We start from the raw sequence: 14,945 nt of genomic DNA, 5'->3' as shown, positions 1-14,945 counted from the left end.
GAGTAGAAGTAAAAAGTCGCCATAAAAATAAGTAGTAAAGTAAAGTAAAAATATCAGAAAAATCTACTTGAGTACAGTAACAAAGTATTTGTACTTCGTTACTTCCCATCTCTGGTCGTAACCATAACATTTTGGATAGCACTCCTTATGATTTCCTGTTTTTCCTGCTTGCAACACATCATACTATTACAGGAGGCAAAATATGTGAGAGGGAACCCACTGCAGGGACAGGGCACCACCATTTTTATAATACTTACCAGAGGTGCAAAAGAGAAGTTGTTTAATTCTGCCAAATGTTTGAGTATTCTCTGTAAAAGTATTTTATTTCAACACTTAAAGCAATTTAGAGTTTAATTTATTATTTAGTTTCAAGCTCTTTTACAATAATGACCTCTGACTGCTGTTTGTAGAACTTTAAAATCTGCTCTTTGTTTACGTGATGGTTTATATGTTCGCCAATAAAGTACTAATAAATGCCCCTCAAAAAAGTTGACACTAGAACTTTTGGAGGAAACCTAAACCTAATGTCCGTGAAATGAATCCCTAAATCTAATTTAATCCTTCCATTAGCGGAGACGAAACTCTGACCTAAGTTTAGTGAATTTTATGACTTCATTAAATTTCCATTAGAACAGATTGACTTCCGGTGTCTTCCTCCGACATTGCAAAAAAAAAAAAAAAAGTTTACAGGTTGACCACAATTATTTGTCTGTTAGACCTTAGCAGATAAAAAAAAAAAAAGCTTGTCGGACATTCCAACATTAAACTTTTTAGAGTAAATAACGAGTAAAAACTCGCAAGGAATATATTTAATAAAGGGAAAATAACTACTTTGATTTGTTTTATAAGAAACACTGATTGTTTGCAGCTTGATAAGGCTCAGGAAGAAAATGCAACTTAAGAAGGATGAACAGGAGCACGAGCTGGCCAGCAATTTAAAATAAAGTACGATTAAACAAAAAGACAAAGCAAACAGAAATGACACCAAGGATCTGAAAACAATGAACTGGTCAGTGAAGAGCAGGAAAAAACACGTCACATGCATAATTAGTACTGTAAATAAAACCCAACACACAATTACTACCTCCAAATCCTGCCAGTGTGATGAGATAAATCATATCCTTTACATGATACAAACTTCCCCTAAGAGAGGAAACCCAAACTCCAGCAGAAACGGTTTACTGCCTGCTTTTTAACTATTACAAAGAGTTAATAAACATGTTTTTAAATACTTCTTCCACTCAGAAGCGTAAAATATTAATGTGGCAAAAATGAAAGTGATTCATATTCTAAATGTGATGCAGCAACAATGATTTTTATAGGTCAAAATCAATAAATATTCTTCATCTTCACCTTCTTAGACTTCTCCACTTTGTATTTCTGTTATTTTGGTTAGAAATGCAGCAATAGAAAACATACATGCCTCAGGAGATCACCTTTGAGTAGATTTGCTCTTGAACCTATAAGTTTCCCGTTTGATTATTGATCTATTTGCTGATAGTTTACAGAAGCCAGTTTAGTAATAACTGTATTATTTGGTATTCTGTGAGGTCATTTATGTAACCATATACAAGTTTAAATTGGACTTAATCACTAGTAAATCATCTTTGTAACAAATGTTGCCTGTGTCACCTCTGGGTTAAAGTGTTCTCATCAGAAGAACCCCACAGGCCTATAGACAGAGCCAAAACTCTTTGCAGCCCCCAGTTGGAGCTGCTCACTCAGCGCCTCCCAGAAACTCAGTTATCCTTTTATTTTGTGAATTGTACCTGGCTTGTGTCTAGCTGGCTGCGGTTCATTTTGACATTTGTAATGGTTCATTTGTAATGATCCGCTCTGCGTGTGGATGCCAGATGTCAAGCCAAACTACAGCTGATGCTGTGGCTCTGACTCAGAGCCACTAAAAAAGAAATACGCTTTATCTGCAGAGTACACCTGCTGCGCCATAGTTTCAGATTCAGGTGTCAGAGCTAGTTTTTCTTAGAGGTTTTGGAAATGTTCTGACTTACTGATTACACTTGTATGATTTTAAACTTTTGTGACCTTGACTCTTAAATCCATAACAGTCCTGTTATGGGTGAAGTGGCACCCTAGGGCTTGGCATCAGTAATCAAATAAACAGTTTTCCATCAGTCTCTTCTAAGCCAGTTTTTTCTTTCTGCATACTGGAATAAGAACGGAGTCTCACCTCCACAGAGACATACAGAACATGGAGGATTTTATTCAGTTTTGGGGTTTTAACAAAATTTTATGTACTGTGTCAGATGAAGGACAACTACAATTTAACAAGCTCCTCATTTAACAATTATTAGCCAACTCTTGTACTCTTGTAATAGTGAATTTTAACTGACACTTGTTTATGTCAATAATTGTTTATATATTTTTAATTGCGTAAATAAAGTGTTGTTAAAAGTCAAAAAAGTCTTTCTTCATACTTATCATAGGAAAGTAAACACCCTTCTGATTTGTGTACAGCCCATGTACTGTCACAACTATTTCTTAAAACCTTTAAATCTGATGTCAAATTAAAGGGATATTGAGTACATTTTTATTTTTTCATTACTGTTTATGTAGCATTGAATCATTTATATATGAAAACATATATTTTCCCATAATCTGAGCTGGACTAGATAATTTATTAGATGAAGATTTTTTTAAATTCTGTTTAGAATTTTTAAAGCCCTGTAATCAATTTGTGAAAAGACATCAACATTTCCAGGGTTATTTGCTTTAGTAACACCTAACTGCACTGTACTGATTTATTATTGCTTTACTTTTTTTTCTTTTAGCAAATGTTTAGCACTTAGTTTGAAAGTGTTTCATAAATACAGTGATTATTACTATACATACTATATTTTTGTTAATCTTGAGGGATTCTATATTTTTAGCTCTATTTAACCTTTATTTAAAAGCAAAAAAAAAAAATGTGTTAAATAATTCAATGATCATGTTTAAATCAGTTGCTAGTGTTTTCATATTTTGAGTCATAATATAATTTCTTCAGCTTTAAACTTTATGACACTTTATTACTTTTAAAATGTTGTTATTGTTATCTGGTAACTTTTATAGTACCAATATTTTCTATTATTGATTGCATTCTTTTTTCCCGTGTTATCATCAGGAAGAAAAAAATAGTTTTATAGCAATCGACTCAAAGTTGCTCCATAAATAAAATCCAATGATTAGTGGATGTGAAATGATTTGGAAAGAAATTAGAAGCTGCTTCTTGTGTATGAATATGAATGTATGAAATAGGGTATTGTCATGCTTTTATACCACAAGACAACAATATTTACAGCTTTGTACATAAACCTGATTTGATTTACCGGGGCTCCACACAAGCACTTTTGCATGCTCTGCAGGGGAGGATGAGTGACACAGATGGATACTTACATGCCGTCATAAACAAGCTGTCCAGCTTAGAATGAGGCAGATGGACAATTTCTGTCAGGCTCCTTCTTGTGTTGGAGGGAAACCGGACTCCCGTGAGATTTGGCAGATTGGTGTTCTGACAGAATCCATCATGCTGGGTTTTAAGCTTCTCATTCGTGGCCAAAGTAGAATGGATAGGGTTGATCAATTCCTCTACTGGCTTCAGGATTTTTTTCAAACCATGAGAGGTTAGCAATAGTTTGCATTCTGATCACTTCAATGAAGAAATTCTTTTCCTGCTTAAAAGAGATGCAAATAATACAGAAAGCTTTTACCCATATTTCGCCTCCAGAGAATATGATTTTACCAAATGTTTCCATTTAGTTGCTGAAGCTAGACAGTAAGACACGGAGGAGAGACAGATGGCCAATTCAACAACCTGCCAAGAAGTTTTACATGTCAGTCTTTACTCGTATGACAGCTTCCATAGACGACTACATCCTACAGTGATAAACCATCTGGTGAATAAACTTTGACAGCTTTAGTCTTAAACAGAACAAAGTTAAACAGTGTGGCTGCGACAAGGATAAAGCTACCTGAAGATAAAGAGAAATTGTGCAAGAAAACCTCTGCAACTAATGACGATGCTCAAACTGGGAGTCATGAAGGTTTACCTTTGAGGCAGCAGAGGCTGGTTTGGAGGTTAATAGGCCGGAAATGATGCTCTAAAGATTTTGAAAAAATTAAAAGTGAGTAGGTAGCAGAGTGGCTAACAAATAACGAACAAAAGAAATTGACCAGGAACTGTGTATCCTGTAGGATGAACAATGGACGGTTCACTGATAGTGAAGCTTAAAGTCCAATTCAGTAGAAATACATGATTTTTAATAAATTTATAACTCACCCCTTTATTTATAAAACATGGTTATAGGGTTACCCAAAGTTCTGAATATAAAATGGAAAAACAGAGGACCCAATACACTAATACAATACGAAAACAGCTAAGTTATAAAAAGAAGCTGCAAGTAGAACAATAAAAAAACACTAGGTTAAGAAAATCTAACAAGATAGGGAGTCTGTCTCACATATAAAGGTAATAAGTAATTTCACAGTATTGAACCACTGATTTCTGGATTGCTGAAAGGCTGAAAAAACTGAAGGCACTCCCATTATCTCGGAGTCGCACCATAAAAATGCCTGTAATGTAATCTAATTACCATAACAATGTAATTATTACGTGCATTACATATACATCCTCCATTTATCACTTTTGGCACATCATGAGATAGGGTATGTGAATGTGTAATATTCTTATTATCTGACTAAGGTATTATTATATTTGCAATATTTTATATGCACTGTGATGTGCCTATTAAATTACAGTAATCTACTGATGCTATGAAACAACAAGATTGTATCAAAGTGATGAGATTATCTTTATTATTTTGAGTCTTATCCCCCCTGAAAAGGAGAAATTCACAGTTGTTTGATGCTATATTGCATGTATTGATTACATTTCGACCAGTCTAACTAGGGAGTACCAATATGGTGGCTGATGACTTCACAGCACCATGTACCACCAATGGCCTATCAGCACTCCAGTGAATAACTAGAGATCAGTGTATTGAACCTGCAGCACTGAGAGCTCTGTCACCATGGAGCTTGTATCGGATGTGTTCATTCAATAAGAGCATCTGATCAGCCATCCTCACACAGCGAGCAGCATGACACTCATGACTGCAGCAGTTCATAGAGGTAAGAAGGAGCAGAACGTTTAAAAACATACAGAATGGTCTCTTAAAATGTGACTGAAAGTGAAGTTATCCAGGTATGGGATGCCAAAACTGGAGAAATGTGGCTAGTTTAACCAGATAAAACTCAGGCTACAGCTTTTTAAAGGATTTGAACAGAGTAACAACAGAGGTCTGATCGATCCCAGAATAATATCACAGTAGTCAAGGCAGGATGTTAGAAATGTTTAAGTGCTTGAGGGTTTAATGATCTTTCATTTTAGATAGTCTTCTGAACTGCAAAAGCAGGATAATTCTTTTTATGCTTTATTTTCAAGCTCTCCCATTTCTGTGCACATATTTAAGAACAGCTAAAACGATCTGCTTAAAATATTAGGAAAATTGAATATTCCAAATAAGAAAATACATTTAAGGTTTTTAAATGATTTAATAAATTATTTAATTTAAATTATTTAATTTTTGTTAACAGTTTCTTAGTTTGCACTCTTTACTAAAAATGTCTACTTTCTTTTGGGAAGTAAGTCGAGTTTTTTGGTCAGTTCTTATCCTCAATGAGTGAAACGTGGTTCGCATGGTGGTTCCCAAAATTTCCCCACTGTGGGACAATAAAGGGATTTTTGTCTTATATTCTATGTTTTTATAAAAAATTTTATATTAACGGTATCAGTTTTCTATTCCAACATTCTTTTCAAATCCATTGTTGTGTATTTAGGGCAACATTTCCCCTTTGGTGTCATTTAACCCGACAGCTTTATTCCCCATGTCTCCTGCATGGCACATTGGGTTTATTCAGAGGTGGGTAGTAACGTGTTTCCTTTTGCTGAGTTACATTTACTTGAGTAACTTAGAAAATACTTTTAGGAGTAGTTTTATAGCGTTTTTCCCTTTTACATTTACTTGAGTAAAATATGATTAAGTATCACTATTCTTTAGTAAAATTACTGACTACTCCAACAATGTTGAGCTGTTCTAAACAAATTTGCACCATTGAAAAAAAGTTCTTTTTTGTTCTCAAGACTTACTTGTTAAATGTTTTTTTTTTTCATCTACTGAGTCTGCTCAACAACATGTTGTTACTTAACCTATTCTTACATAATGTAACTATTGAATTTTTACGTTTTATACCTCAAAAAGTATGAAATTCTTTTTATGATCATGGGTCGTAAGTAGATCAGTTACTCAGTACTTGAGTCATCTATTTAAAGGGTACTATTTACTTTTACTTGAGTAAAAAAGTGATGAAGTTGTGCTGCTATGGGTATATTAAAGTGTTATTTTAACATCTCAACAGTTCTTTAATTAGCTCTGATTTGTAGTGCTTTGTCGGTCTTCTTTAATATTGTATGGGGTCTTATAGATCTCGAGCCCCTTTTTTTAAGGAACTTCATCACTAACAGGGTTTTAATGCAAAATTGGTGTAATCTGGGAGAGAGGAGTTTGATTGGGAGATCTTATGAACAATTGTGGATAACTGGTTATTCTTTGCTGAGATTCAATCATGAAAAAAAAAAACTGAATGACAAAAAAAATATTAAAGTTGTAGGATCAAAGCAAACTTACCAGTGAATCTGAACTTATGAATCTTACATGCACATTCATCTCTGTGGGGTTTGGACAGGTTCAAACTGCAATAAACAATTACCTCGGCTCAGAGCATCAAAGAGGACCTTCCCTTCATCCTGGTGATGCATGCGTCTATAGTATCAGGAAGAAGGCAGCTTAAATTTCTACTCAAGCCACAAAAGCAGAAAGAAATAAAGAAAAACAGAAGCTACAAAGCCTTATGTGCAAAAACAAGCCACACCGAAAGAAAAAAAAAAACACCTACTTTTTCTGCAGGATGACTTTCTGATAAACTCAAAGATTTGTTCTGCTGTGCAACAAATACAAATACTAAAATTTCACAAAAAAACACGACTTTAAACACATAAATCTACATTCTGCTGCATATTTAATTAATTCTGTTACAATATAAAGTCTAATTCCTTGTTTGTACACAAACTTAACAGTTTATTCAGACATTGATTCTGAATTTTAAACAGAATTTTGTATCCGTTTATGCTGAAATATCTATTCAATGCTGAACAATTTGCTCATTCTCAAAAAAATACACATAAATTTAGGCATCAATAAAAGGCCACTGATATTTTTGAGGCCATAGACAACAAACTGCTCTCCTAAGAATCATCCATTCAACAGATTTTTTGGCATGAGCTGCGGACAGGGTTGGACTGGCCATTTTTCTTTGTGCTACAGAGTTTATTTTTGCAGCCTTGCATTGCAGCATGTTTTGATTCATTGCCTTGGATCTTCACATGCTTGTTATCTGGGGCCTGGTATAGATTGTACATCAGGATTCTGAATATTTTTGTATGATTTGAGTCACAGAAGATGCCAAGATGGCAACACCCGTAAAAAGCGTGAGAACACGGGCAAATGTGGTTACTAAATTACTAGTAATAATACTTCAAGAACACCATTATATCATTAATTTAAAAAAATAAAATTTCCAGGGTTTTGTTTGACTTTAAGCTTCATCTCTGACTGTTAACAGATGTTCCCTAATAACTTCTGAGCTGTTCATAAAACAGTTTCATAAAAAGGTTAAATTATACTTATGGTCACTGTTTATTATTAATGAGATCTCTATAAACAGTTGTTTGAACCGTAATTAATTAAGGGTTAAAGATTTAATTTGAAAGTTTATTTAAACACCCTTCACCCGTCGAGGACCGAAATTCAAAGTACTACAGCAAAACAATCATTTGCACTTATTCCCGAAAAAGGTAAACAAATAATGGTGTTATACAAATAAAATAAATGACTCATGAAAACTAATTCCGTTGAACCTGTATTAAAGGCTCTGTTGGATTTAACACTCATGTTAAAGATAGCAGCATTAGTCAGACTCTTGACGAATGTGTCAAACTCAGCTTTTAAAAACAGCTCTTGGTAACTGTTTTTGGATATGTGCAGTACTTGATCTCCTCCCATTAAAAACACACATTAAATTTAACTGTATAATCAAGGAAAGAAAAAAACTGAAATCTACATAAAAAAGATTTTTTTTCCTGCTACCTGCTCTATTTTGCTGTAAAATGGAAACAGCAGCTTTTCTAGGGGTTACAAAGTTCTCAAAAACTATTTCTAATGAAGCTGCTGTATGTGAGAAGGCCTGTTAGCGATCCGGTTTTCAAACTTTCTGTTAGTGTTTCTTGAAACCTGCCTGTAGGAAAACTTAGGTTTCACATCTGTCATTGACTGTACTAAAGGAGAAGCTCAGGTTGGTATTGATTTCCTTGCCTTCCTCCTGGATATTCCTCTGATGGGTTTCTTTGCTTAACATCCCTTTTCTTACAGTGGTTCCCCGACTTCATTGCTACTGCATGAACTGAGTGGCCCCATCTCCCCCTCAGCATTAATTAATAGCTTTGTGCTTCCTTCGCCCATTGACTAATTGCCAGCAGAAGCGTCTCTGCTAATCCAATTTGGAGTCCTGAATAATCTCCAGGAGTGTCTCAGACATTATCGATTACTTGTGGGAACCTACAGGCCAAATAGCTACATTGGGGTTTTTCTATGCTGTTGTTAAGTAGCCAGTTTCTTTAGAAAATCGAGGATACAGGTTTACAGTCCACATTACCAAAATAATTAATATAGTGATAAAGATCAATAGAAACTAATAATAATGATAACAACAACTGCACTAAAGACACATTAACATTTCAGAGGTACATCAGTAAAGATATAGTAACTGCTGCCATTAGTAATAGTTCAGCAGCATCAGCTAAATCCCAAATGCACCCCCCCGGACAACCTTTCATCCTGCATCACCATCATATCATGCCTGCCCTATTCTTTTATTATCATAAAAACAATAATGAAATAATGAACTGTTTCCTCTCTGTTAGTCATAAATTAATTTGATGCCTTAAAAAGACACGGCATGCCAAAGGAACTATTGAAAAAAAAATATTTACAGTACTTCCATCTATGTACAATATATACAAAAAATGTTAATTTTATTTTCCTAACTATATAAAGATATTCCCTCAAGCAGACATCTACAAGGCAAATAGCTTGATGCTTCAATGATTTAACCTTATGCTGTCATTAGACACAAAAACATTTTTGAGATCATATTTATTTGATTGGAGGAGTAAAGCTCAGTGGTATCTTACCCTCAGTTAGGAATGTTTTTCTGTTACATCGATTACCGTACTCTATTTGAGTGACATCTCAACGTATCGCCTTTCTTTATAACCCGATAAAGCTCATGGACTTCCCTTTTTATTTGGGAATATCAGTCAAATTTTCATTAAAACCTTTAAGTCTCATCAGTTTTACTCTGCTTGTTTATTATATTGTCTCCCTTCTACCTTAAATGAGGAATAACAGCCAAGGCAAAGAAATGAGCAAGAAGTATGTTACCTGACAAGGATTGTATTGGTGGCTCAAAAAAAGGCAATAAAGAGAGACTAGTCCAAAAGTGAGCCTTTTACTATCCTCCACTGGTTGGATATTGTTAGAGAGGTGAGTAGAAATAACCTACTTTTCAATATAAACAAATTTTTTTCTATTTTAATGGAATATTATGACTAGTTTTAACAGAGCTAAAGAGACAAAACTCTGTTACATCATATTTTTTGTAATAAGTGCAGGATGTCTGACTGCTTCACTCCATTTGAAATCTTCTTCTTTTACTAAACTAGAAAAACAGAGAACATCGCAGTAAACCAGATAGAGCTCTCCTCTAAAAAAATATTAGTAGTAAAGTTCCCCTTTTTAAACATTTCAAACCTGCAGTCAAATATTAAAAATTTTATAATTTAGTTAATTAATCTTGTGCATCAAATGCAATACCAGCAGGCTGGAGATACAACTTTCCAGCATGGCTGCATCTTAGTGTACTTTCAGTCTGTGGCCACAAGGTGTCCTTATACAGCTATGGATCTTTGTGCTGAAACTTTAAGTCTGTATAAGAAACTGTGTTTGAATACTGGTCACAGGACAGACTGTAAGGTCAGGCTAGATCCTGTTGAGTTTTTGCTAACCAGGTTTTTAATGTTTTGAGTAAATGCATAGAGCTACAGTACATACAGTCACACATACTTTGTAAATCAGATGGATGTAAACAGCCACCATCTGATCTAAACGGTGCAGCAAGAACTCTAATTGAAACTAAAAAGAGAAACTTTGTTTTTTTTACTGGCTTTTTTATGTATTTTAAATCCAAATAAATAAATAAAAAATTCCTTTTCACATGGTTGATGCTGTTTGTTTCAAGAGTTGGAAAGCAGATCTTTATAGGTTTCAGGCTCAATTCCCATGGAATCAGTTTCCATGACTTTGTTTTGTTAGGCAGACATCCCATCTACTTTTAAGACTAGATTCTTAATAAATTAAATTTCCATTTTGATAAGGATTATAGTTTGACGGATTAGGCTATCCTGAGCTATCTCAGAATGTGCTTTATTTGCTAAGTTTGCAAACACCAAGAAGGCATATGTTTTTCACTTTTTTCTCAATGGTGACATCAACTATAAATATGTTGAAGTGTAAATAATATAACATATATGCTATAATTATGCTGCTATAGGCTTAGGCTGATAAAGGACTTAATTACCACTTTCTTTAATGCTACTTAATTCTCCTATTACCGTTCAGTTTTGCTTTATGTGCACTTAGTTCAAGCTTCTAAATATACATCTACTATACATCTGACCTGGGATTCGGTTTATTTATGATAACATCCATTAGTTGAATCACTGCTGTTACAACTTTATGTTATCCTTCTTTAGATTATTTGCAATGTTTTTCCTTTGTTTCAAACCATTTCTCCCTCGAAGACATAGCTTTTGGCTAAGCCTTTATTCCAGCTAACTTTCTCTTTTTTCTATTTTCTAAATGACTTTGAACTCTTCTTCTTAGCTATGCTTCTCACCTAGACAAAGCCTCTAAGAAGGTTGTATGGCCATTACCACTAACTTTTGTTGAGCATAGAAAGTATCGCTTGATCAGTGCTCTCTGTTTTTTTTTCTTGTATGTTTTCTTGGTTGTGGCAAAAAGCTGCTCACACTGAAACAGGTTCTATTGTCGAGTTGTCCTTGTTAAAGAGGAGTTTCCTTTCTGTTTCAATACATACTGTACATGCTCAGTGTGAGAATAGCTACAGATTTAATAAAAAAATACTAGTGACAGTCTGCTTTCACTAAATTCCTTCTAGGGGGTGGTGAATTTAATTCCTTCCAATCTGCTGTGTTTCTTTGAGTAGATAACTTGAATGACCTGCCATATTGGACAGCTTGGACAAATGTATTATCCTTTAGCTAAAGTTCTAGTTTTCCAGAGATGCACTGGAATGCAAACTTGCTGCAAATACAGAAGAACTGCAGACTCAAACTGAGGTTTGGGAACACAAAAATTAAACTAGCAAACACAGAAATTAGACTAACACCTGAAACACATGCAAAGGAAAAAATGTTGTGACCTGTGAGGAAACATCCAGGCCTGAACTTCTAACACCAGTGAGGTTTAAGCGATAACATTCAGGTGTCCACAAGCAAGCTGAAGATGGATACAATTATTTTGTCAGCCTTATAGTTAGTAATGGTAAGAGGTATGAAGTCCAGTTATATGTCAATTAACAAAAGAATAGCCTCGTCTGAAGAAGAAAAAACAACCCCAAAACCCCCCCAAAATAAACCCATTTTGGATAGTGTTAACCAGTCTACAATTAAACCTGATTTTGTTTAAACTCCACATGTCACTTAATATTTTACCTTTATTTCGACCAAAACAAATTTGCTGGTTTTAGGGGTAACTTTTACATAATTTATGACAAAATCATGCACAAAAATAGTTTCTTTTTAATGTTCAGTTTTTGGACACCACAAAAAAAATTATATATAAATATATATATATTATATACACATATTTGGCATCTTCTAATCCCCACCAAGCAAAAACTGGTTGAAAAAAACATTCCAAAAATTCACTAATTTCTGACATTTTGAATCGAAAAAGCATCCTGGATGAGAAGCCAAACGTCTTCAAACTTAGAAACAAAGTCCAGTTTATTGCTTTTTAACTTTTTTGGAATGACTATGACCTGGATGACTGAGAATCTTCACTAGCATATTGAAAATACATGGAAAAGATGAGATTATTTACATCCAAACAATGTCTACATTTGGTTGAGAAGTGATCATTGAAAAGGCGTTGAAATCCCAGCTTCCAATGTCTTTTTAACATCTTTTCAATGCCTATTATTGGACTTAAGTGGGACAAAATCAGGTTGACCAAACAGCCCAATTTTCAACAACTATTTCTGAACTAAATTGAGACTATGATGGACCCACTAGATTTAGACAATCTCAGACTTAGACAAACTTTATTGTCCTTTTGCACACACACAGGGTGTATACAAAAGGAAATTTCGTTCAGTACAGCTCTCAAGACATTTCCAATTAAAGTGCAGCAGTGATAAAATGTAAACATAAGACTGATATATGATTAGTTTTTTTTGTTTTGTTTTTTTTAAGCCTAAAAACTAATGTCTAAATGTCGTTTGATGTTTTGGGGGGGGGGGGTCAAATGACCTGTTTCAAATAGTTTAAAATATATACAGAAGCTGGATGCCCTTTTGTGCTGAGAAGGCTTAACTCTGTAAAAAGGTTTTCTAGATAAGGTGTCTTGATTGAGTGAATTGAATATCAATTCATACAAAAGCTTGATAAATTGTATGGAAAAATATATAGTTTAGTCACTTGTTGGGATAAATTAGCACATTTTCTGCTGCTGTCTTTGTGAGAGGAAATTAAAATCCACTCTCTCCTCTTGTTCTATGTTTTCCTCATAAAATGGCCCAGTGCCTTTGACTTCATTTATTGTTTACTGTGCAAATAGAGGGCATCAGAAGCCCTTTCAAAGAGCACGATCAGTCCATGGCCACTTGGAAGCTAATTGGCCAGATTAACTAACCTTCTGATTGCCACAACAAGGTTCTGTTGTGTCGTAGCAATTGAATTAATGAGGCAAGTGTATAAGAAAACTTAAGTGACAGAAATGGAGGGGAAAAGTCTGGCTTCACTCATTGAGCAGCAATGAACATCAGTCATTTTTCTTCTCAGAGTTTAATATTTGCTGCAGGGACTAATTCTAATTCCGTTTTAGAGGCTTTTTAGAATCAGAGAAGGCCTTCATTGATGATAAATTAGCAAGAGTTCTTGATGCTCTCATGAAATTAGAGCAATATTTAATGGCACTCTGCATTCCTGTCAGTCAGGCCAAATCTCTCACTGTGAAAATGTGTGAAACATAATTGATTTTATGCTGTCAGAGAAGTACATGATCAAACTGTAAAAACTGAGTACCACTTGAAGATTGTTCAGGCAAATAGAAAAGAAAATTAGCCACTAAATCTCGACATCAACGAGAGGGTTTGCTGTAGCTAAAATGAAAGCATTTGTTTAGATAGCAATCATTTTAGAAACAACATTATATTATTGGAGCACTTGGTTTATTGAGTATCAGTTAATGCTGGCAAGTGGCTGAAATATTTCAGATTCTCTTAAAAAGCAGACGCACATGGGCTGGTTTGGTTCTTTTTATCTGGCTGTGGTGTAGAATCTAATCTTTAAAGTGACCTTTAACATTGCTTTAATATGTGTAGTAATAATTACATGTATACTCATATAATTCTTCTGCAGGAGGAGATTACAGCATTATTCTAAAAGTAGAGGATAACTGTTTGTATTTTACATCATGATCAGTGGCAGATGCAGCCAAAAAGCAATTTTTATGATCTTCTAGATACAAATCTTTTTTTCTCTCTCACATTTGAGATGATGTTTTTATTCTGATGGTACAAATACCTCTTTATCTCTGTGTGTTGCATCCATACCCATTACCAATCATTTAAATGACAGGTTTCACCTAGTAAATGAATAGGCCTTAGAAGGGGCGTAATATGCTCATTTTGAAGTACATTCAGCTCGTGCTGAAATACTTTACCTCCATAAAGAGTAAAACACAAATTGTATCTTTCATTATGCAAATAATGCAAATATTATGTTAATTACATTATCTCCTTTCACATTTGATCTGAGAGACTTTATTTGTACTTTGGTTTGTGGCCCATTTTTATGCAGATCGTTAACCAGAGATCATTTAACACCTATTTATGTTTAATATTAGATTATAACAACTATTACAGTTATGCTTAAAAGTTAAGACACCCTCCCATTAAAGAAAATAATACATTTCCAACAGTAATTCAAATAACACAAAACTAAACATAGTAATAATAAATACAGTAGAATAAGATAATAATTTGGAATCTTGTTGAAAAAGATCATTTTAAAAAAACACACAGTCTCAGACAAATTAAATTACCTTGCTTATAAAAAGTAAACCAACATATCTGTCAACAGGTGCAGAAGTCTGACTGAACATTTCCTGAACTTTAAGAAAACAAATGATTTTAGTAATTAAATCAAAATGTTGCTCGACAAAATCTTAGTTCAGAGGCTCCATCAGTCTATTTATTAATATATACATATGTACATATACATATATATACAAAATCATTATCATGGTTTCTATTTTTTATTTTTATTATTTATCATTACGTTTGTCAGTTTTAATATATTTTATTACCGCCTTATTTTTTCTGTCTTCAATGGAAGTAAAAGTATGCTCAACTAACTATAGTATATGTATATTAGGAATCTTGACACCTCTGATTTCTGCCACGGTGCTCATTGTGAGTTCTATGCATAAGGGACTAGCTCCTTTTGCCTTAAAGGCATACATGTAATT

This window comes from Cyprinodon variegatus, unplaced genomic scaffold, assembly GCF_000732505.1.
Source record: "Cyprinodon variegatus isolate N-32 unplaced genomic scaffold, C_variegatus-1.0 Scaffold0, whole genome shotgun sequence".
Taxonomy (NCBI): domain Eukaryota; kingdom Metazoa; phylum Chordata; class Actinopteri; order Cyprinodontiformes; family Cyprinodontidae; genus Cyprinodon; species Cyprinodon variegatus.
Note: the sequence above shows the minus strand (reverse complement) of the source record.